The 24,420-nt window shown below is 41.7% G+C and overlaps 1 long non-coding RNA gene and 1 pseudogene across 2 annotated transcripts; one reads left to right on the forward strand and one right to left on the reverse strand.

Annotated features, from left to right (window-relative positions):
- The first annotated feature begins 14,261 nt into the window (after nucleotides 1-14,261).
- On the forward strand, nucleotides 14,262-22,265 carry LOC311605109. The gene is made up of 3 exons (XR_014781797.1): nucleotides 14,262-14,311; nucleotides 15,955-16,070; nucleotides 21,871-22,265. It is a non-coding gene; the product is annotated as an uncharacterized lncRNA (long non-coding RNA).
- Nucleotides 18,081-18,404, reverse strand: LOC311604630 (large ribosomal subunit protein eL37-like; annotated as a pseudogene). The gene has a single exon. The product of its transcript is annotated as a large ribosomal subunit protein eL37-like (transcript).
- Nucleotides 22,266-24,420: the final 2,155 nt, after the last annotated feature.

Genomic DNA, 24,420 nt, shown 5'->3' on the forward strand with positions numbered 1-24,420 from the left:
TTCTCAAAGCTTCCTTCATTTTGTCAGATAGAAGATAATTATTCATTCTGGTGCCCTCATACAGTTTCTTCCCCTTTCCCTATTACTTTTTCCTCCATGGTTGTCATGGCAGGATGCACAGAAGGGACATTTATCAGTGAAGATGACAGCATGGTAATTTTCCAACCACTTTTTACTTAAAAACATCTTTATCTCTTAGAATGGTCCCCTGGTCTAATTCTGACTTTCTCCCTTCATGTTGTTCACATCTCCTCCTGAAACAGACTTCCATCATGAACTGAAAGTGCAAATACTCGCTGTAGAATTTTTTTTTTTTACTCTGGACTAGGTTTAGGTCTCTGCTTTTCACTCTTGAGTTTCCTGTGTGAGTCTTCATGGATGTGGCATCTTTTGTACTGAAGGACTCTTGTGCACCGAGGCTCCTCATCTCCCATTCTAGAGTACATAAGGGCTGTAGGTGTGCTGTAGGTTGCTGCTGGCTAAGAGGATATGTCCAACCAGGCATTTTCTTGATTGCTTATGATTGATTAGCTTCCACTCACCTCGACTAGAACCAGCTGCTCAGGACTGGGATAAAATGGTGTTTTCATCATTTTTCTAATGAGTTCAATGTGGGTCTTTCTCTTTTGGATGAATAGCCGTGCTTCTTTTATAAACCGATGTGTAACATGGCATTTACTGTTTTATTTCCCATGAATGCCTCATTTGTCTCAATAGTGGTATAAATGGGAAAGGCATGCAGACCCATTGTGCACCCCTGATGGTGCTCCGAGGGTGACCCATAAACAGAGACCCACAGGTGGCTTCCCCAGAAACAGAGGAAATGACTTGCCTTTTAGATCTGCTCAGCTTGTATTGCGTTTATTCTGTAAAGAGCCAACAGTGACATGTACACTGCAGTTCAAATTTAATTTATGCTGTTTGTTGTTGGAAATGACTCAGTGTCTGCTGAATTTACCAGGGGGCTGTTGAACAAGGTTGACGAGTTCCTTTTAAATTTAGTGCTTCCATGCTATGGCAGATTAGGTGCTCAGTTCAGAGCCATGTTTACCCAAGGCCTTGCCTTCAAGGTGCTGTCTCCCTGGATGCTCCAAACACACATCTGCTTTGAGGATACACTTCTATTTGAAATAATAGAGTAAGCAGCAGCTGGCAGTGCAAGTCTACCATCACGTTTGCTGATTGACTTAGTTTGGGATCCCTGGTGGACTTGAGAGAAAGGGAAACTGCTTGAGAAATCAGCTTATTGAGTCATCCTGGAAAATACAAATGGGGGCACAGGGTGGAGGAATGCAGGGGGAAGAGCAACGCCCAGCCCAGGTGGGATACTTATCTCTCTCCCCGCCCCATCCCAGAGATGATAACATCTCCACATGTATTCTCAGATGCCTGGCATGCTGGCTAGGGAAGATGACAGGATTGTGTACTTGAGGAAGACCCAGGCAGGACAGCTGAGATTGAAACCAGCAGGCACCCAAGAATTATCCCTGGAAGATGCTGGTGAGCTTAGGCAGAAGGAGGGTGCAGAACATCTATTATCCTAGCTGCATCAAATTTCCTTGCAGAAAACACATGCCAGCCTATGTACATTCTTCGTATGAATGCCTTGCAGATATTGTGAATTTGCAATTTACCTAAGCAGAGTTCTCATCCGAGGACTATCTGGCCACCTTGGGAGAGACTGTCTTTACACTGCAGGCAGATTACAAATGTGGGCGAGAGGCAGTGTGGTCTACTGGTTAAGAGGTCTGATCGGCCACATGAGAACAAAAGCCTTAACGCTTACTCCTTCTGTAGCATGGGGATAGTTGCCTGTCCTAGCTAGTCCTTGGCCTATCCCACCTGGGCCTATCTTAGTGCCTTGCAAAGCACTTAAGTATAAGGCTGTGGTGAAGATCAACTGAGCTTCCATTGAGGAGGTCCAACATGCTGACTGGTGTATCTAAGCAGAAGTTGACTACCATCATGGTGTCATGGTAATGGTTGCTTCTCCTTCTCACCTATGGGGGGGATACAGTTGAAGAAGTGGGGTTATTATTAAAAGCTTAGTGTAAGCCAGTTAGAAGAGAAACAGTATTGTACAATTCCACTAATAGATAAAGTGCAAAGAGAAGTCAAATAGAAAGAAGTAGAAAATAGAGAGGTGTTCACTGAGGGTCAGGAGATAGGGAGCTACTGTTGAATGGATACATGGTTCTTCCTCTTCTTCTTCTTCTTCATCTTCTTCATCTTCTTCTTCTTCTTCTTCTTCATCTTCTTCATCTTCTTCTTCTTCTTCTTCTTTTGTTTTTTTTTTATGGTTTTTCGAGACAGGGTCTCTCTGTGTTAGCCTTGGCTATCCTGGACTCACTTTGTAGACCGGGCTGGCCTCGAACTCACAGCAATCCGCCCGCCTCTGCCTCCCAAGTGCTGGGATTAAAGGCGTGCGCCACCACGCCCGGCTTTCTTCTTCTTCTTCTTCTTCTTCTTCTTCTTCTTCTTCTTCTTCTTCTTCTTCTTCTTCTTCTTCTTCTCTTTTTAAAAGACTTACTTATTATTTATATAGTATTTTGTCTGAATGTATGCCTGCAGGCCAAAAGAGGACACCAGATTTCATTATAGATGGTTGTGAGCCACCATGTAGTTGCTAGGAATTGAACTCAGGACCTTTGGAAGAACAGATAGTGCTCTTAAACTCTGAGCCATTTCTCCAGCCCAGGTATGTGATTCTGTCTTGCAAAGTGGAAGAGGCAGATCAACCATCACTTGTACAATGGCATAAGTACACTTAACACTACCACTTGTGTTTTAAATGAGTAAGAAAGTTGTGTGAAAATAACTTTTGATTTCATTTTGAGATAGAGACTCTTGATGTAGCTCAGGCTGGCCTCAAACTCTCAACTCTCTTTCCTCAGCCTCCCAAGTACTTACATTGCATTGTATGTGTCACCACAGTAAACTAAAACATTTTGGTTTTAGTCATGATGAAAAACATGTAGCAATAAGGAACAAGGAACATAGTGACACATACTTGAATCCCAGCTCTCATATCAGGAGGTAAAGATGGGAAGATTGCAAATTTGAAGGTATCCTGGCTATAGAGAGAGACTCTCAAAATTAAAACTAAGTAACCAATTTTTCTTGAAAATGGTATTCTTGTCAAAGTTCCATTGGCCATCATTTCCATATTAGGTTTACATGTATCTGCCAAACACTGAATTTTGGAAGCCTATGTGACAGTTGAATGATTCATTTTGGAGACCAGAGGCAAGCCCTCAAGAAGAGAGGGGGTGAGGAGGGAGGGAAGGAGGGAGGGAGGGAGAGAGAGAGAGAGAGACAGAGGCAGAGACAGAGACAGAGACAGGGGGGAGGGAGAAAGAGAGAGAGAGAGAGAGAGAGAGAGAGAGAGAGAGAGAGAGAGAGAAGGAGGGAGGGAGGGAGGGGGAGATGGAGAGAGAGATTCACTCCCTGCCACAGAAATCAGTATAGCTGCTCCTGACATAGATGATTGCCAGCATCAAGCCTCCAACATAAAAAAAATCATACCTCAGATGCATCCCAGATATACACAGGTGCCCCAACTGCCAGCTCCTTGGAGGCAGACTTCATTTTCTCAATGCAAATTCAAGGACACAAAAAGGTAGTTCTTTAGCAACAAAGACAAAAATTGTAAAAATATTTTTTTAAAAAAAGAAGATATAAAATATAAAATGAACAAAAGTCCAGAAAGTTGGCGTAGTACCAAAGCTGAGCTGGGCAGCAAAGTCTCAGGAGTTGTTTCTCACCTATGGATTGTATAAGGCCAAGAGTCTCTCCATCCTCCTCCAGTCTCCAAGAAGGAAATAAAGTCACTTGTGTCCCATTACTGGCAATTCCACTATCTAAACATGGTCTTCTATGGATTTTAAGCTGTAGTTACAAATACAGAGTAATTGTATTGATGAGTGGCTTTCACGGTGACATTTCTACACACATATTTGTCATACTTTCACCATGTCCCCTTCCTCTACCCTGACTTGCTTTCTCTTAACTCTTCCCTCCCTCATCTTTTTTACCTTCCCTGTCTTAAGGAGATTGACAATTAGTACAGTTACAAAGACACCACAGAGCAGTCTCCTCAAAATGTCCCCTAAGATAGCAATACTTGAGTGTGGCACCCATGCCCTCATAACTAAGTTCTTGACTTTTGTTGTTCTGAGTCTATGCACCGATTCCCGGAAAGTGACTAAGCTTAGATATTACCGTCTTGTAGGATTTTTTTCCCTTAAGTGACTGTTCAGCTTCTCAGAGATAAACAGCATTCAAGTTTATAAAAGATTGATGCCTCTGTAAGACTTCCAATTTAATCATTTGTCTGGAATCTAGATACTAATTCCTCATGCCAAAGCCCTATTAGCAGCTGGAAGACTACACATATACATGGAAGTAGAAAGCAAGGACCTGAAATAATATGAGAGATTCCCACGGCGAAAGAATCTCTCGCCGTTTAGCTGTGCTGCCATAGCTAGTTCCTGTTTGGTGATCTAGCAGGCAGTATTAGATTAGCACCAATAAACGCTAGATCTCTGTTCTGCTCACTCCTTTTAAAGCTCTATTCAAAGCATCCTTTCCTTTAACATGATGGGGGCCTATTGATTAGACTTGACCTTCCTTAGCTACAATCTCATTCTTTCCCTGCTTTCTTTAGATGACTATGACATAAGCATTTGGGGCTTGGACTTCACCCAAGCTCTCAAGCCATGTACTTACTGGAAATCTCTTGGCTTCTTTCTACTGATATCATCCCAGCCAACTGGTCTACGTCCACTTTAGACACAGAAAAGGCTTTCGGACACCTCCATTAAAGACCGGTAGACTATTTAGGACTACTCTTGAAGTTTTCACAGCTTTGTCCCAGGGTGAAAGCTGCTGAGAAACTGGCACGCATAAAATAAATACCCTGTTTTGTCATCTATGACATTTGTGAAGATTTAGCATATGGCATCAAGTTCAGCTGGCATCCAGAAGCCTGGCACTTCATGGCTGCTGCAACTATGCTCCTAATATTTGTAGCAGTCCCTGCTCACCAAGATTGCCACCTCACAATGAGTTCCCACTGGACTATGGGATACCCAGCAGACAGAGGCTGGGTGAACTAACATTATGAGTAGACAGCCTATGGTATGGAGGGAGGGAGACGTAGGTCCTCAAGATATTTTCCTTGAAGAGAATTGTTATTGGAGCTCAGTTAAGTGAAGGAAGCCACCAGCAAACAGTATGCGGACTGAAGTCACTTGATAGCTTACCACAACTTTCACTTTATGAGATGTGCAAAGTTATAGGCATTTATCCATTCTCAGCTCTGTTAGTTTCCTCATTTTTTTTTTTTAAAGACGAAGACAGTTGCACCTAATTTGGGAGAATGCTAGTGATGACATTGGGTACAATGCAAGTGCTCATTACGTAGAAGTTCTCCACTGTAGTTTCTTGTGGTTTTTCTCAATGGCCTCAAGCTCCTTGCATCTTCTCAGTTTATCTACTGACTTGACTGTGGACCCTAACGTACCAGCACGTAGCTCTGGACCCTGGGTTTGGCATGCCCCTTCTGCTCTCATCCGTGCTTCTCGACTCTGACTTCTCTTACACATCCTTAGAATGTCAGATCTGGAGGAGCCTTTAAAATAAGATAGCCCTTCCCACACATACACTCTGAGACGCTGTTATGTTTCCTGACCATGCTCTCCTTGCCTCTTCTCTGCTCCCCAGTGAGTCCAGTGGCCACATTCACCTTGCTATACCATCACTGCTGTAAGTCCCATACTTCAGAAAAAAGAACAAGTTGACTTAATCACTGTATTTTAAAATGAACACATAACTCTGTCATGAGTTTATTCAGTATTGACCAGTTGCTATTCTTAGTGGCTGCATTTACAAGTTATTGTTAGATCCACTAATAGGGCAGACACGGTGGAAAGACACATTGTAATTTTGCTGTATTGTTTGGGGAGCCATTCAATCTCCCTAGAGAGCCTTATATAGAACCTTATAACACCGTTTCCATCTTTAAATAGCACAAACAATAATTATTCCTATTAATATTCTCCTTAGTGGGCATTTACGTCCTTTCCAGGTATTTCCGGACCCAATTATACAAGCGTGTTTACCAAGCCATCTGAATGATAGCTGCTATATGTCAAGGCTGGGCACTCAAAGTGCTATAGCGGGTAAGGCAGACATGTTCCTTGCCTTCTTGGAGTCTATATAATAAGGAAAGTCTACATTAAGCAGGTATACTGTGAGTAGGCAATTACACATTTATGTTATTGCTACCCGCGATGTGTGGTCAAGGAAGCATTGATTGACAGCTGCCATTTGAGTTAAGGCTTGACTGGTGAGAAGAATCAATGTGGAAAAAATTGGGGTGATATGTGAATACAGATGCAGAGAGAGAAAGGAGCTAGCTTAGCAAATAGGAGCGGCTTATACGGAAGCTAAAGAAGTGAAGGCATTTCACGGCAAGAACTTCTGCCCGGAAAGGCCAGTACCTTAAACAGGATGGGAAAGATTGCACATACACAAAACAGAATGAACTGCTTCAGAGCTCACACAGGGGCCATGCAGTTGGGTGTTCAGAGCAGGAGTGACCCTGAGAGAAGTTGGATCACTATGGCTTTGCTGTGAGTTATCTGCATTGTAGGACATTGCTGTTGGAACTGACAATGGAAAGTGCTGAGAAGATTGGAGAGATATTTTGAAAGTTGAATTGATGACATAATTTTTCTCAAACTGATGGAGAATGAAGAGAAATAGGAAACACGATGCCTGCTTTCTAATTTGAGCAACTGGCAGATGGGTAGAAAACTACACGTTTCTAGACTCAGCATCCCACCCCACCCCCTGCTGCTGCTACCATAGGTCTACTTACAGGATTTAAATGCATGCTTAAAAAGTGTGTCCTGTGGCTCCATCACTTGCTTACTGGTTTTCAAATCGTTCCTCTAGATTGTGTGTGTGTGTGTGTGTGTGTGTGTGTGTGTGTGTGTGTGTGTGTATGCAAGAACATTTGATGCAGTTAGTATAGTAATGCTCTGCAACCCCCCCCCCCTTTATCTGAGCTCACTACCATTTTCCAGAGACAATCCAGTTACCTGCAAAGACTACAGAAGGGCTAGAGTTCCGTGGAGCTAGAGTTACCTGCAGTTGTAAATTGTCCAAAGTGGGTCCATGGAATCGCTTAGTCCACTGCAAGAGAAATACATGCTCTGGGCTGCTGAGCCATCTTTCCAACTACTCCTCTAGATTTTTATGTATAGTCTTACCTCTTAATTTTTGTTTTACTCAAGGGTCTCTGTGTACCTTGTTTGGTAGAACCTACATTTGTTTCCCTCTTCATCTTGCCTAAGGTTTATTTCTATCAAGTGCAAGGAATGTACTGAGATTGTTAAATTCATTCTGCTACCACCTAGTGAAGTCTAGGAGTCAGGCTCATGTGCCTTGGACATGGACTGCATGAACAGGCATGCTTTTATCAGAAGCTGGATGGTCCCTGGCTCCTCCCACCCCACTTCATCCTCCCAAATAATTATTGTACAGATATGTCCAGAATTTTACCCATGTACGCTTGATGAGTGTGTATAAAAGGCAGTCATTCATACTTTGCATCTTTATGAAAAAGCAGCTGTACAGTTTATTTTGGGTTGCGTATTCTACTTTAAGCTAATTTTCCCCTTCTAAGTTTGACCTTAAAAGTTGGAGAGAAGAGTAACAGTGACATCATACTGCATAGACCATGTGGAAGTGTTTGCTTATCTTGTTTTATGTTTATAGCTGCATATAGCACTCATGAATGTGTTCTCAATGTAAACATGCAAAACCAGGGGGCTGGAGAGACACCTTAGTGGTTAATAATAGTGCTGGTTGCTTCATGGGATCCAAATTCAGTTCCTAACACCCATGTCTGGTGGTTTACAACCACCTGAATCTCTAACTTCAGATGATCTGACATTCTCTCCTGGATGGTGTGGGTCCTTGTACATGTGGCACACATATATACACATACACACAAAAGAAATAGAAATAAAAACTTCAAACAAGGATTACATGGAACAATATAGGTTCCTCTTTTTCTACAAGTATGAATAAAGTGAAAATATACATGTATACAGTCATACTCAATAAAAATTGGCATGCAATTTTTATTTTATACATAAAATACCTTAACGGAAATTCTGTGTTTATACTTATAATAGTATTTCATTCTTCCTTTTTAATAATGTTTACTAATTTTTTGAGAATTTTATACAATGAATTTTGATCATATTTACCCTTTCAACTCCTTTAAGATCCACCCTACTTCCCTACCCACACAGATTCCTGATGCTTCTGCTTCCTCTTCCTCCTCTTCCTCTTCTTTCCCTCCTCTTCCTCCTCCTCCTCTTTCCTCTCATAAAGCCTAATTCGTGTTGCACAAATACTCTTGGTATAAGACCAACATCTAGAGTGTGGTCTACCTTCTTGGTTTCACATCCTTCATGAACACTAACCCTTTCTCTCCCAGCAACTATTAATTGCCAAGAACTCTCCAGGTTGGGTTGGGACTTCATACCCCGCTTCCTCCTCCATGCTGAGCTTGGGCATGCTTGTATATGCTATTACTGGTTCTTGGCCTCAGTAATAGTTTTGGGTATGGGCTCCATTTTATGGGATGGACCCTAAATCCAATCAGAAAGTATTTGGTTCCTCTCATAACATTTGGGTTCCTATTGTGCCAGAAGACATATTTTGCTAGGCTGCTAGTATTGTAGTTTTTAGGGTTCACAGCTGGGTAAGACAGATAATGACTTTTCTTCTCTGGAAACATGTATAATACTTTATGGCATCATGTTAGCCAGTAAGGATGAAATTGAAGTCAGTAGCAGGTTGATTTCTTCATGACTTATGACTCAGTTGAACAATAGGGTTTTAGTGTCAAATTCTGGGGGTAACCAAGAGCAATGACAATAGTATGTACTGTTGAGGGGCTCTGGGAGCTCTTCGACTAACAACTCTAAAAGATGTAATCCAGTCTTGGCATTGAGCTCTTTATTTGCTAGTCTGTTGGTAAAGCATTGTTGTCTCATTACAAGGTAATCCCATTTAAACTCTTTGTGTGTGTGTGTGTGTGTGTGTGTGTATGTGTGTGAGTGTGTGTGTGTGTGTGTGTGTGTGTGTGTGTGTGTGTGTGAGTGCTTCTATAGTGGTAGATTTCCATATAACCTTTTTGTTTGTTTTTTTTGAGACAGTTTCTCTCTGTGTAGTCTTGGCTGTCTTTGACTTTGTAGACCAGGCTGGCCTTGAACTGACAATGATCCTCCTGCCTCTGCGTCCCTAAGTGCTGGGATTACAAGCGTGCACCATCATACCCAGCTCAGTATACATTTTTAGCATTGTTCTTTTAAAACAATGTGCCATTCCATGAATTTTTAAATAACCCCCAGGCTCATCAGCGCGGGGCAACCCACCAGAGGTGGGCGGGATAGGCGATTTACTAGTGGTCAAGCCCCCGAAGGAAAAGTGACTTTTCATCTTGAGGCAGATATCAACTGTCCATAGCTCCTTATAGCTGTGGAGTCTCTGGAACTCTTTATGCAATCATGCTGGGAATTTTTTTTCATGCTGGGATTTTAACTGGCTTGATCTTGTATGCATTGTGTGCATGTAACAACAGCAGCTGTAAGGTCATGTGTAAAGACTGAATTTCACAGCTCTGGAACTTGTATTATTTCTAACCCCCTTTCCATGATGTTCCCTGTGCTTTGGGGAAGGGATGGGGGGAAGGAGGTTGATGTAGAAGCCCCTAGTCTATGGCTGTTTGTTGTTGTTGTTGTTGTTTGTTTGTTTCTTTGTTTTAACTGTCTGTTGCATTGTCCTTTGTTATAGGAACCCTTTATTTTCGATTGAAATTGGTTGCATACATTAAACTGTTTTTACTGTATTCCACATTTAAAATTTATTTTTGGTATCTTTTGTTCTGTAAAAATTAGGATTGTTGTGATATTAAATCTTAATTTTTCTCCTAATACATTATAGGCCCTGTCATAGTTAGTGTTCTATTGCTGGAATAGACATCATGACCACAGCTTTTATAAAGGAAAGCATTTAACTGGGGCTGGCTTCCAGGTTCAGAGGCCTAGTCCATTGTCATTGTGGTGGGGAGTGTGGCTACAGGCAGGCACACATGGTGCTGGAGTAGTTGAGAGTTCTACATATGGATCCCTAGGTAGCAGGGAGGGAGGGAGGGAGAGAGAGAGAGAGAGAGAGAGAGAGAGAGAGAGAGAGAGAGAGAGAGAGAGAGAGACAGAGAGACAGAGAGACAGAGAGACACAGAGAGACAGACACAGAGACACAGAGAGAGACAGAGAGAGAGAGAGAGAGACAGACAGACAGACAGAGAGACAGACAGAGAGACAGAGAGACAGAGAGACAGAGACAGAGAGAGGGAGAGGGAGAGAGATTGGAACTAGATTGGCCTTCTGAAACCTCAAAGCCCCCGCCCCCCAGTGATATATTTCCTCCAAGAAGGCCACACTTCCTAACAGTGCCACTCCATGGTGACCAAGCAGTGAAATCTATGAGCCAGTGAGAGCCATTCTTATTCAAACCATCACAGGTCCCCCATGTTAGGAAGAAAGTTTTTTTCTCATCTAAGATTATAAAGACAATTCTGTCTTTATTATCCTAATAATTTTCATACACTTAAACAGACTTACCTCTTTATTTCATTAGAAATTAGTTTTATGTAGGTGGAATTGGTTATACTATACATTCAATTTTTGTTCTTAAAATATGTAGGAACTTAAATATTTGCTTAATTAGTAAATGAACTTACTATTTCCCAAAATATTTAAATAAGCATAATAACAATTATTTACATAGTTAGCTATCCGTGTTCAATGCTGAAGTCTCACAGAAGGAGATGCATGTGGTTTAGTCCTCTGTCACATACCATTAATCTCCTCTGGTTCTCTTATCACACCATTTTAATTACTATAACTTGAAAGTACATTATCTTTATTAATACCTGTTATTAATCTTTGTATAGAATTAGATATTTCATCATCCATATAAATGTTGCAGTTAACTTTGAAGCCCCATATAACTCAGTGAGGTTTTTTGGAATGAAAATATATAATATTACTAGATTATAAGAAGAGTATTTTACTATGTTACTCTTGTGGTCATGTCATCATTACAAAGAGAGATGTTGGCTCTCCCTTCTCTTCCTCCTCCTCCTCTTCTTCTTCTTTTGTTGTTGAAAGATTAGAGCTTCTGCCTTAATATCAGTGATAAAGACTACTTAAGATACATATAAATGTGTGTAAAAGCTGTCACTCAGCATGCTGGCCAGCACAAAGGATCCATTCAACCTATTCATTAAATGAATGTCATCATCATTTCAAAATCTGTACATTTTTATAATTTTGTCATTTTTGTTCATTTAAAAACTGGGATGGTTTTATATTTAGCAAAAACGTTGTAAAAAAAAAACCTTCTGAGAACTCCTGCACACATTTCACATTATAACAATCTTGTCTATAAACATCCTGCGTAAGTATAGTCTAAAGATTGAAAGGAACAAGGTAATAGTGGTACAATATAAAGAATTAACATCAAACCGTATTCACATTTCTTTACTTTCCAGTTTCCTCAGCTACTGTCTGATTTCCTTTTGAAACCCAATTCTAGAGTCATATGACATCAAATTGTCATTCATTAGTCCCCTTCAATCTTCAATCGGTGACAAGTAAAGCTCTTGACACTCTCTTGGTGTGGTTCAGGGGATGTGATGCTTGGTCCTTGTGTGTGTCTTGCGAGCATTCTGCCCCCGAGGTACATCCCCAGGCCATGCTTGAGGCTTTTCACTGAAAGTACTAGCCAGTTACCTCACATAGTGCTCCTCATTGTCTATCCTCCCACCATTTGCTCAGTAATTGGCTGGCGTCATTCACTTCTGGAAACAGTGCAGAAGCCATGCTATGTCTTCTTCAGGCATCATGTCCAGGGATGTTATGGGTTGGGGCGCCTTCTTGTTGATAGGAACCCCAATGATTTGGCTAAGTGGGTGTTTACTGAGTTTCTGTACTATAAACTTGGGATTTCTCCTTCTTAAATGTTCAAGTGTAAATCTTTATTCCTCCTACGGTTTTGCCCACTAATTTTAGCATCTTTACAGTTTTCTTCTGTATGACTTTACGACACTTCCAGTCTCCATTGCTTTCACATTACTAACTGAGATTTTAGCAGGAGGAAGAGTATTTCCCACTCCTTATTGGTTGAGTAAACATGGACTAGCGGGTACTTGTTTGGTTCAATGGATTGTCATCTGACTGTCATTTCATGTCTCAGCACTCATAAACATCTAGTTGGACACACCTCCAAGATGTTTTCTCTCTGTTTTTTTTTTTCCTTTTTTAATGTAGCCCTGTTTCTTGCCCCTTGTAGCATCACACATCCTGGGCCCATCTTCTGTATTCTGCCCAAACCCTGGATGTTGTATTTTTGGGAACTGACAATGAGAAAATACATCTGTGCTCTTAGTTTGCTAGTTGCTAGTGGAGTGTCACAATTTCTAGAACACTCCATAGCTAGATCTAGAGGCTTGGATACTGGTCTGTGCACATAGTCATGCTGTAGGCCTTTGTTCATCACAGTGTACGGATTTTATAAACAAATTAAGCACCCACTATCCCATAGTTAGTCAACTAGCAAGGAGACATTCTGACAATAGAATCTTAGTCCATATTAATTCCTTTATCTTTAGCATCTGCACAGTACCATAGAGATTAGTCTAGTCTTCTCTCCCTCTTTTTGTGCCTAAGTTTCCTACAACAGGGAACAACAGTCTCCCCAGCCGAGTGTGTTTATATATTTTCAACCTGAATAGAATGGTGAGTATTTCTGTGGAGTTATTTCAGTTTTTTTTTAAAGCCTTTGGATATTATTTTCTGAAATTCTTATATTCTACACATGAGAGAATCCAGGACCACACGATTAAGTTGCCAAAGGGAAAAGGCAAACTATTAGATGGAAAAAACAAAACTATAGCTGTCAGGATTTAAAAGTTTTAATACTGCACATCTCACAGGTGGGATTAGAAAAGCTCAGAAATGAGGTCAGGTCCCTAATGAGAAGAGGAACCCACTCATTTTTATGCCCTATATCTGTACAAATGGAGTCATGTGGGCTCGAAGAAAATAAAGTCAAGCATTAAGTCACCAGGATTCATGTATATGACAAGGCCCAAAGCCAGTCAAAGACACGCTGTGCATGTGAGGTCAGGGCAGTGCTGGGCAATGGAAGAACACCATAGTTCCTTACCATGATTTGTCTCTACAATCGTGGATACAGACACACTCCAGCCATCCCTAGCGTTTATAAACTTGTTATGAGAAATAAATACATATGAAATATTTTATCTGCTCCTCCCCATCCTCCTCTTTCTCCTTCTCTTCTTTCAAATCTCCTTCAGGGAAGGGTCTTTCTTCTATAACTGAGGCTGTCCACAGACTCACAGTCCAAACTGCCCTCCGAATCTTGGCAATCCTCCTGCTGCAGTCTCCCTAGTGCTAGGAGGGAGTAAGCGTGAGACACCACAGGTGTTTTCCATCCCGTCCTTCTCCCATAAATGTCACCAACATCTGCCATGGCAGTGATGCAGCCACAGAACCGGAAACTTCTACAGCTACAAAGAACAGAAGAGCCAGCCCCCTGGAAGGGAGTTTATTTTTAAGTCTGAAAAGTGGAACGCTGATTCCTACCCTCTTCCGTGTTTTGTCTCCACTTACTACAGAGAGGGTTGGGAGTCCTGTCTTAACGATTCCTTAGGGCCCACTTTTCTTTCAGAGGACCAGTACTGGGATAAAGAGGAGGATCCTGTTTGTCCCCATTGTCACTGTGGCGATGGAGGGAGACTTCTACAATATCTGGAAACTGAAACATGGGCCTTGGCTTCCTGCAAGATGATGCTACACGTGATCTTCAGAGTCCGATATTTCTTGGTAACCTCATGCATATATGTTGTGAGCTAAAACCAAAATCTCACAGCTATTGCTGATTCTGTGGGAAAATATTTTCTGGCCATCCCTGGAACTGAACTTACTGTTCCTGGAACTCTATTGAGTTTGTTTGTATATAGAGTTTCAACAACTATCAATTATAGTTATTTCACTATGTACAATAATATATTTAATTTCTAAGTCTTAACCCAGATGCTGGATGAATTTCATGTCTTCTTCACCCAACAGGATAAAGATCTAGCAGAAGATGAACCGGGAAGTTGCCTTAGGCTCTGAGGAGCAGAGACACTGCAAAGCTGGTAAATAGAGCCCTGTTCCACACACAGAAGCTTTGAAAGCCCTCCGGAGGTTCAGAAGACTTTGTACACCACAGCAAGCTCGTGGATTAGCTGCATGCTCTTCAGAGCGACTGCTTAGTGCCAGGTTCTGGTCTCATATCTGCCCTCTGCTTTTCTTCATGTCTGCCTGTACTTGCTATATATTTTTACTTCCTGTCATCTCTAATACAATATTTAAGTGGAGATAAATATAAAGGGTGACTATAACTGAGATTACACTCTGGGGATATGAGTTAGTCCCAAATCGTTATCTGGACGAGATATTTATGGGCATTAAAAACAAGAGATGTATGAACTCTGTTCCTTCTTTGTATGATTTAAAAGAATTACAGTGAGTTTCTTAATTAAAAGAAGATCCATGCCAAGCGTGATGGCGCACGCCTTTAATCTCAGCACTCAGGAGGAAAAGGCAGGTGGATCTCTGTGAGTTCGATGCCAGCCTGTTTTACATAGTGAGTTCCAGGATAGTCAGAGACATATACTGAGACCCTGTCTCCAAAGAAAAGAAAACAAAAACAAAAAACAAAAAGAACAAAAGGCCCACTACAACATCTCTCATAGCATCACAGAACCATTGGTTAGGCAGTCTAGACATACATTCTTACCATGGAATTTCTACCTCTTGAAGGGGGTCTCTTCGCATTGCAGAAGACATTAATTTTTTTTTTTCAGGAAAAGCACTAATTCTCTGTAGCTGCTGTGCCACTGGATCATCCTTTCTATTTATCAAAGGCAAAAAAAAAAGTTTTCTTTGCTATGATCTGAGAAAATAAAAGTGTTCTTAGATACGATTATTTTTGAAAAATCAACCAAAAAGGACTGGAAAGAGCTGATTGAAACACAAAATTTGCAATAATAGTGGACTGAGTAAAACTTGTCCTCCAAGTAGATTTACATTATTTGAGTTTTTCTCTTTTCACATCTATTAGTTAAGATGAGAAAGTTTCTCTTTATGTTCCCAGGGGATGGGGGTCCTGAAGTCAGAGCGCATCTGTCTAAGCGGTGTTCTGAAGTGAGTCCTGCAAAGCTCTCTGCATTGCCAAGCATCTCTCTTTTTTGGATAAATTTCATATTTTGAAACAAGAAATTATGTTACAGCAAGAACATCTGATTATCTGGTGGGAAGATAATTGAAAATAGTCAGAAGGACACGGAGGGCATTTCAAGCTGTGAAAGGAAAACTGCTGTCGACTGAGGACCTGACTTGTGGTAGTGAGAAGGCAGGTGACTGTTCTACCTCATAATGATCTGCTCTTGTTAAGGACATTTCTTAGAAAGTTCATCTCCGAAATAGTCTTAAGTAGCAAGTTTCTACACCACTTAGTTTTCTTTCTTTGTTTTTTTTTTTTACAGAGTGGCTAAGATTCCAGCGTATTTCAAGTCAAATCTAACTTGAGTTAGATCATGACTTTTTTCCACTTAATAAGACAATGGGATTTTTGTGTGTGTAAATAATACTAACTATGTAGTCTTAAAATAAACAATGAAAAATTACTCCTAACTTGGTAGCTATATATGCCTAAGGACTGAAGAGGATTTAAAAAAGCACTAAAACTTATGTATTTATTTTAATGATATTCTAATGTGACTTTGGTATCATTTAGGTGACATTCTTAATAGCTGAATACTGAGCCCAGTGTTTTTGTATGAGTCAAGATCTCTTTGATACCAACACGTTCTAGCATGACTGGGAAAGCTAATGAAGCTAAGAAGATAGCAGGTAAGGCATCAAGGGTGTGTGGGATCCATGCTTGACATATCACAGCTTCCTGTAACAACCAGGGCAGACTATCACCATCCACAAGAGTATTAACATGTGAAACTCTAAAGAGCCTCCCTGTCTCCGGCTCAAGATTCTGAACAGACCCTACTTCCTTATAATCTCTCTCTGTCTATCTGTCTGCCTGTCTCTGTCTCTCTCTGTGTGTCTGTCTCTCTCCCTGGAAACGATGGTGAAATTCAGACAACACAGTTCTCAGTCCAAAGCATTACAGAGGACAAGGTGAGGTGCATTGGAGTTTCACCAAAATTTGGGGGATAAAAATTGGGTGAAGAATGTTGAATAGTGAAGGAACACAGGAGAAGCGACTGCTTAAAATGTACACGTTTGGGGAGGAGATGGCAAAGGAATGAATTTCCTCCCTGCTTGGAACCTTCCTGGTTTTAATGCTGAAAGATGCGCACGCCCCCAGGCAAACCTAGACAATTGGAAACCGTCGGATATCACGTACAAGCTCACAAACCTGCAGCTCTCATTTTATGACTCCAGAGCTGTGCATTTTTCAAAGAAAGGGAAGAGCCCCAGAAGGTGCTGTGCAGGCTGCTAGGGGAGTCTCCTAATTAGCTCCAGCTGTCAACCTGATCCAGCCGGGTGTTAGCTCAGGGAGTCTCAACTGGGGGATTGTCTCAATCAGAGTGGCCCATGGGTATGTCTGTTCAGCATTTTCTCGATTCCTAACTGATACAGGAAAGCCCAGCCCACTGTGGGCAGTGCTGTCTCTGGGCAGGTGGGCCTGAGCTGTATGAGGAAGGCAGATGGCTGACTGTGAGTCTGGGAACAAGCCAGTAAGTGAAACTCTTCCACGGTTTCAACTTCAGTTACCACTTGAGCTATTGCCCTGAGTCCTCTCAGTGATGTATTGCAACCTGGAACAGGAAGCCAAATAAACCCTTCCTTCTCCAAGGTGCTTTTTGTCGTGGAGTTTACTAGAGCAATAGATGGCATGGGAGAACAGAGGTACTCAGCTGTGTCTCTTTCAGTCTTTGAGGACAATCTATTAAACACTATAGGTCAGCCGGGCGTGGTGGCGCACGCCTTTAATCCCAGCACTCGGGAGGCAGAGGCAGGTGGATCTCTGTGAGTTCAAGGCCAGCCTGATCTACAAAGTGAGTCCAGGACAGCCAAGGCTAACACAGAGAGACCCTGTCTCGAAAAACCAAACCAAACCAAAACAAAACAAAAACAAAACAAAACAAAACAAAACAAAACAAAAAAAACCCAAAAAACAAAAAACAAAACCAACCAAAAAAAAAAAAACACTATAGGTCCACTTGTGCAATAGTGGCACTGCTATTATGGCACTGCTCTCTGATTGGATTAAAGATTGGCTTTGTAGGAGGAAATACATGTCTGGGTGTTAGAAACCTGTTTAAAACAAACAAACAAACAAACACCATGATGGGGAGGTCATAGACCTTAGGGTCTATGCTGTTATTTAGCTAAATTGACATCGTGTTATGCTGCTCTCTGAATATTACACTTATAGCTACACATAAATGCTACTCTTGACCTTAAACAGAGAAGCTTCATTTTCCAGAAAATGGTGGTGAATACCGAGATCCGTGGCTGTACAGGGTGTTGAAGTAAGTGATGGGTGAGTGTTTAGCCCTCACTAAGTCATCTATGCCATCCTTTCCAAGACTCAGGGAACAGTGGGAAAGGGAGGATGGGAATGATGTGAGGGCTGGAAAACAAGGAGAGGACAGTGAAATAAATAATGACTTCGGGGCAAGACAGCCACCTCAGTCGCATACTCACAGCTCTTGAGGATGCCTGCACTGGCTCAGTACGAGGGTGAGGCTGTCAGCAGTCAGGCATGGATGAAGAAGGACCAAGAAGGCCCTTCCTCCCACTGCTGCACTTATTTGCTGTTGATAGATCCGGGAAAGGAGAAATCATTGCCCTTAGTCTTTTTATTTGTTTGTTTGTTTTTGTTTTGTTTTGAAACCAGAGCATTTATTTTATGACTGCTTGAAATCTTCAAGATGAACTGGATGCTGCAACAGCTGCCCTCTTGGGTTTAGGTGTTGTTACTTCACGGAATCCATGTCTGAATCTCCGGTAGACAATTTTTAGGTGTCTCATCCGCCCGGTCCCGGTTGTGTTCCGCCTCTTAGCCTTGGCACTCCAGTTATACTTTCTCTTGTGCTTGGCAGGGCAGCCACATTTGCCACAGGTCGACTTCTGAAGGTGGTAGGCCTTGGAGCCACAGCGGCGGGACAATGTGTACGTCTAGTTGCGACACTTTCCAAAGGATGACGTCTTTTTTGTCATCTTGCTTCTGCCGCCGAGGCCAAAGACTACCCTTAGTCTTACACCCACTGATGACCCCACCAGGCTCCAATGCACAGTCCCAATCCAAGTGTCACATAGCCAGCCCTGGTTAAACTAGAAAGGCCACAAAAGAACACCGCAAGTCATGAATCTGGGAGCGGGACAGGGAGGGGAGAGGGGGTCGAGAGGGGGAGAAAGTAATCAGAACACATTATATATCTGTATAAAATTGTCAAATAACAATATAATTTTGAAAACCAAGAAAACAAAAGGCAGAAAAGAGAGCCTCCTGTGGTGGTGCGCACCTGTTTTCTCGCTGCATGGAAGGCTGAGACAAGAGGATTCAGAGTTCAGTTCCGACCTGATTTATATAGCGCGTTCCAGGCCAGCTTGATCTCTGAGAGTTATCTCTGGACATTTATATTGTTTGTTTTCCATTAGTTTTAAGGAACCGAGTAGTCATAAAATGTAGTGACAATTATAGTTTAGTTTATATGAAAAAACAGAAGTGTACTTTAAATGCATATAATTGTATCTAAGGTACCTACTCTAATTATATCAAATACAATTGAGTGCTTTATGAATGTGTAGCTCTGAGTCATGGAGGGATTAAGTTTTTTATAACTGAAAAATAAAGGCAGCCTTGTATCACCTTATGTCATATGAACACACAGCAAGCTATCTGCCATGTCTATTTTAATTTTCAGTTACTGATATTGTATTTTATGTTTGCATTGAATTGCTATTTTTACAGTTATATAGACAGATCTGAGATAGAAATGTTATGGGTATATAGGTACTCATATATGTATAAATATTTAAATAAGATTATAGAAAACATTCAGCATGCAATGAGGTATAAGAGAAAGTTTTGAAGGAACATACATGATATATTCTTTTTGAGGTGGGGGGGGTGTGTGACAGGGTTTTTCTGTGTTAGCCTTGACTGTCCTGGACTCACTTTGTAGACCAGGCTGGCCTTGAACTCACAGCGATCTGCCTGCCTCTGCCTCCTGAGTGCTGGGACTAAAGGTGTGTGCCATACATGATATATTCTTATATTTATTAATATATTTATTATGTATTATTTCTTTGGTTGGCTTGATGACTTGAGTCCACTCAGCTTTACTTCATGAAGTCTCCCAGGCCTTTGGGGCTGTGGTCGGCTGAATGTCACCAACCACAGCACGTTTGCTATCCCCAAGTAGACTGAGTTACATGCCACCGCACAGTCCTTATGAAATAATTTACTTCTGATGGTTCTGGGTGTCATAAGATGTGCGTGCATCAGTCATAAGTTGTACCCCAGAGATAACCACAAGCCTAAGATGACCTGAGCCTTCTGGACAGCTCAGGAGCACTGACATCCCTTGGGATATGTTGGCTTAAGAAAACTGTTTAACTCTGAGCAAGAGGAGGCAAGTGTAGGCGCGGCTTGGAGAGCAGCTCCTGGAGGTCCAGAATAGACTAGGAAACCGAGCAGTTCCCAATGAGCTGCCTTTTCCTAAGCATTTATGGAAGATTAATGGAAAGAGGAGCTATCTCGTATCCAGGGGCTTCTTGTCTATTTTTTTCCCTGATATGGGTTAAAACAAAGCCTTTTGCAAACACTCCATCAGTGATCCACATCCCTAACACTATCCAAAGTGCTCTATAGAATTGTCAGATAACAATATTAATTCTAAAAAAAAACAGGAAAACAAAAGACAGAGAAGAGAACCTCCTGTGGTGATGTGCACCTATTTTTCCCACTACATGGAAGGCTGAGACAGGAGAATTCAGAACTCAGTTCCAGCCTGACCTACATAGTGAGTTCCAGGCCAGCCTAGACTTCACGAGAGACATGAAAAAGCACACTAACCTGATTTTTTTTGCACACTGGGGTGTGCAGCAGATCTGCAAGGGTGTGTTGGGATATGGAGCAAGCATTGCCTATAGCCTTAACATTACTTTATTCCATCAGCTGGTGGTGGAATGTTCACCAAAGAACAGGTCCTTTTTTTTTTTTTAATGACATAAAAGTCTAGTCAAGAAATTGCATCTTAGCCTCAGGATATCAAGAATATTTTTAGTTTCCGGTTTTTAATAAAGTAGGGCACCACTCCAAAAATTAATCTATGTGTATGGGAGTTTAAGGTATGTGCAATTACTCTGAATTGTTGGTGCTCTTTAGATAGATGCTTGTTTTTACTGAAAACTCGAAACTGCTTTTTTAAAAAACTGTGAGAGAAGTTTAGCTATCAAAATGGTTATCAATTATCTAACTTGTTTAAGGACTGGACTGTGGCTCTCTCCAATGTGTACGTAGAAGCAACAATTCCCAATGTGAGAGATGGGAATTTTTAGTAGGTTAGTTCTTGTTCAATGAAGATTTTAGGGTGGAGCCCCAATATGGTAGAATTGCAGTCCTATAAAAAAAAAAAAGAATTCTCTCTCTCTCTCTCTCTCTCTCTCTCTCTCTCTCTCTCTCTCTCTCTCTCTCTCTCTCTCTCTCTCTCTCTCTCTCCCTCTCTCCCTCCCTCCCTCCCTCCCTCCCTCCCCGCCCCCCCCATGTGCGCTCACGTGTGTGCGCACCATGAGGAGATTTGGTGAGAAGGCAGCAACTTAAGGTTCAGAAGAAATCCTGTAAAAACTGAGCAGCCAGTTCCTCCTTCGTGCACCTCTGCTAAGCCACCTGGTCCATGGTGCTTTGCTGCGGTAGACTGAGCAGACCAATACTCCTTAAGCAGCGTCTTCAGTTGGCATCCAGCCCTGGCTGTGATGTAAGCTATTTCTGATTCAGCCTCTCTACACTGATAAGCAATTCAGAGCTCACGGTGTAGAGTACATACCTCTTCTGATACATGTCGAGTTCCACATTCATTGAATTTTGCTTGTGTTGTGGTCCAGTTCCATGATGATAAGGAGGTTCTGTTGCCGTCCGTTTCTAGCACTTTTCTTGATTTAGCTCTCTGCTTCCCCCTTTGAGACAGGGACTGTATAGCCTAGGTTGGTCTAGAAACTCACAAGGTTGACGTCAAACTCACAATCGACCTGTCTCAACCCCCTTAGTGATAGGATTATAGGTGTGTCCCAGCACTTTCTGATTGTTTCAGACTGTTCCATTTACAATGAATGACTTGTCTTAATAAAGCAATATTAGGCAAACAAGATAGTGCTTGTAAATGTTGTTTTGTTGTTTTTGCTGTTATTTGTTTGGGTCTTTCTCCCCCCCCCCCCCCCCCCATTTAACAAAGTTGGTTTATTATGACTCCTACTGACTGACTGGAAAGACTTCGAACTTTACCCTTGAGTTGCTGTGTTGCTGTAAAGGGATGTGGAGAAGGTGTCAGAAGAAGTGGGCTTCTTCCCAAGTGTTGCTCTGGGGCTAGCCCAGCTGGCTTCGCTGTAAGCCTGTTAGCAGGAACAACAACAGTCTAGAGATGTTGCTCAAGGTTTAGTCTGTTTGTTTATTTTCTCTCTCCAGCCCCAAGATTCAGAGACTGCCTCACCTTGTGGAAGCCTTCTTGTGTTACCAGATTTCCCCCTCCCCTCCTCCTGAACACTGGACCTGCCACCTCCTTTAACACTTTCTCTCCCTCAAGAAGCATTATTTTTGTTGCATGGGATTTACTATAGATGTCGTATGCATTAGCCCCGCCCCCATGGCCCTTTCATCCATTGCCTCAAGCCCATGGATATCAAATGCCTTAATCAGGAGAGAGGCTGTAACAAACTGCCTAGCCTGGGTCATTTATGAATTACAGAAGGGTACTATATACTGTTCTGGAGGGAGATGGTCCAAGATCAAGGTGCTGAACAGATGCCCATGTTCATGAGGGCTACAATTCCCAAACATGTGTCCTTCCTTGCATGGCTGAAAAAGTAAATGGGCTAATTCAAATCAATGTTTAAATATTTTCCTCTCTTTATGTATTTTATGTTGTATATATTCACAGTGCATGTGTACATGTAAAAGCAAATTGTGTGTGTGTGTGTGTGTGTGTGTGTGTGTGTGTGTGTGAGTGCACACGCCACTTATCCATGTTGGGTGTTTCTACTCTCTTCACTGTATTTTTTTTCAAAGCATCTCAGTAAACCTGGAGCTTGTCTATTTGGCTAGATTGGCTTGCCAGTGAACTTCCCAGGGCTGGGATGACTGGCATGCACGGCCATGCCCAGCTGTTTACATGGGTGATGTGAACTCAGGTTTTCATGCTCTTGTAAACACGTTACCAACTAAGCCATGTCCCTGGCTCTGCCTGCCTTATCATTTGAGCCAGGGTCTTGTTATCTGATCCAGATATAGTCAAACTTGCAAAGCTGCCTGACTTGGACTCTCAAGCTTTTTTTTTTTAATATATAAATAAGGTCATTAATTCCATAACTGAGGGCAAAGACTTTGTGACTTGATCATATCCCTAAGGAGTTAGGTCTCAATAGAGGAGCTGTGTGGGATTCAGACCATAGTATCCAGGACCCCAAATCAGCCCTTTAGACAGCAGTAAACTGTGATGCTGAAAGGATGATTGTGCCTTGTTCATCTCTTGAGGTTTTCTTTTGTGGGACATGGTTCATGGGAAATATTTCCTTTTTGATATATCAACCAGTGACTGAATGAATGTAAGCCAGTGAGAACTAGATGCTGCCTAAGGGCCCTCAAGGCTGAAGCGGAGACAAGGTGGATGGAGCTAAACTGCACACTTAGGAAACCACGAGCACTGCATCTCTACCACCCGGGGCATCGCACCTGGGCAGAAGCTTCCAGAATTATTCACAAAATTGTACAGGACCTTCAGTTATTCCACAAAATAAGTGCAAAATCGTACAGATAGCTAGCTACCTTTCTTTTGCACCCTTTAAAGGCATTTATTTAGCTAAGTCTACATAAAGCCAACCCTAACAAAACGGGATGCTATTTGGTGCACAGTGAGGGTGGGGCAGATCAGAGTAGAATTAATTTTAGACAGTTAACTAGGAATCAAGAAGCGTAATATATTTTTATTGAGAATTTCATACATGCGTATTATGTGTTTTCATCAAATCTGCCACCTCGCTTTCCCTGCCCTGCCTATTTCTCTCCATTTCCTACCACCACTTTCGCTTCCAACTTCACACAGTCTTTCTTCGTTATTTTAAACCCAGTAACTGTCCGTATGCACCCGGGTGTTGGTTTATCTATTGGAACAACATATCCTTTCAGAGGCCACATCCTGGAAGAAAATTCTCCGTCCTCTAGGAGCCATCATTGATAATAGCTCCTCAGACGGCGGTGGAATTTCACGAGCTCCTCTATCAACACAGGGATTTTTGGTTAGCTTGAGCTTGTGCCTGCACTCCCAGGCACCAAGGGTTCATGCATGCAATGGCCCTGTCATAGCCAACAAATACTGTTTCACCGCAGATGTTCAGTATGAAAGCATAATATTTCTTTAATGCATTTTACTTTGACTGACAGGAGATTAAATTAAGCTCAGGAATGTGTGGGTAATAGTATATATTATGCAGGTAGTGTGGCTTATACCATAAATCAGAAAAGCTATATGATATGAATATTGATAAACTTTGGATACCATAGTGCCTGATGCAAGTGGATCGTATTGAATATTTATTGCTGAGTGAAGTCACTGGTCATTATAAATGAAGCCTTCAATTATGGGATTTTAGTTAGAATTAACCAAATGTATCTTCTTTTATGACCTAGCTAAGTCATTTGGAAAACATTTACCTTATTCAGTGAGCTTTATTTTTGTGGCCTATTCTTGTCACAGATCATACACATGTTTGTCTGTCTACACTATCTGGGAAGGACAAATGCTTGATGGTCATCCTAAAACAGGAGTTTGGTTATTATCAAAGATGACTCAAAACAATATGCCATTTAAACATTTCTATAGATAGTATCTGTTAAATTAAAAAAAAAAACTTTGTTCTGGTTTGATGAAGGTGCCTGAGAGTGAATTGTATGTATGTATGTATGTATGTATGTATGTATGTATGTATGTATGCATATTACGTGCTCACATGTGTCTTTGGG

Source organism: Acomys minous (genome assembly GCF_964271855.1).
Source record: "Acomys minous genome assembly, chromosome: 9".
NCBI classification, from domain to species: Eukaryota; Metazoa; Chordata; class Mammalia; order Rodentia; family Muridae; genus Acomys; species Acomys minous.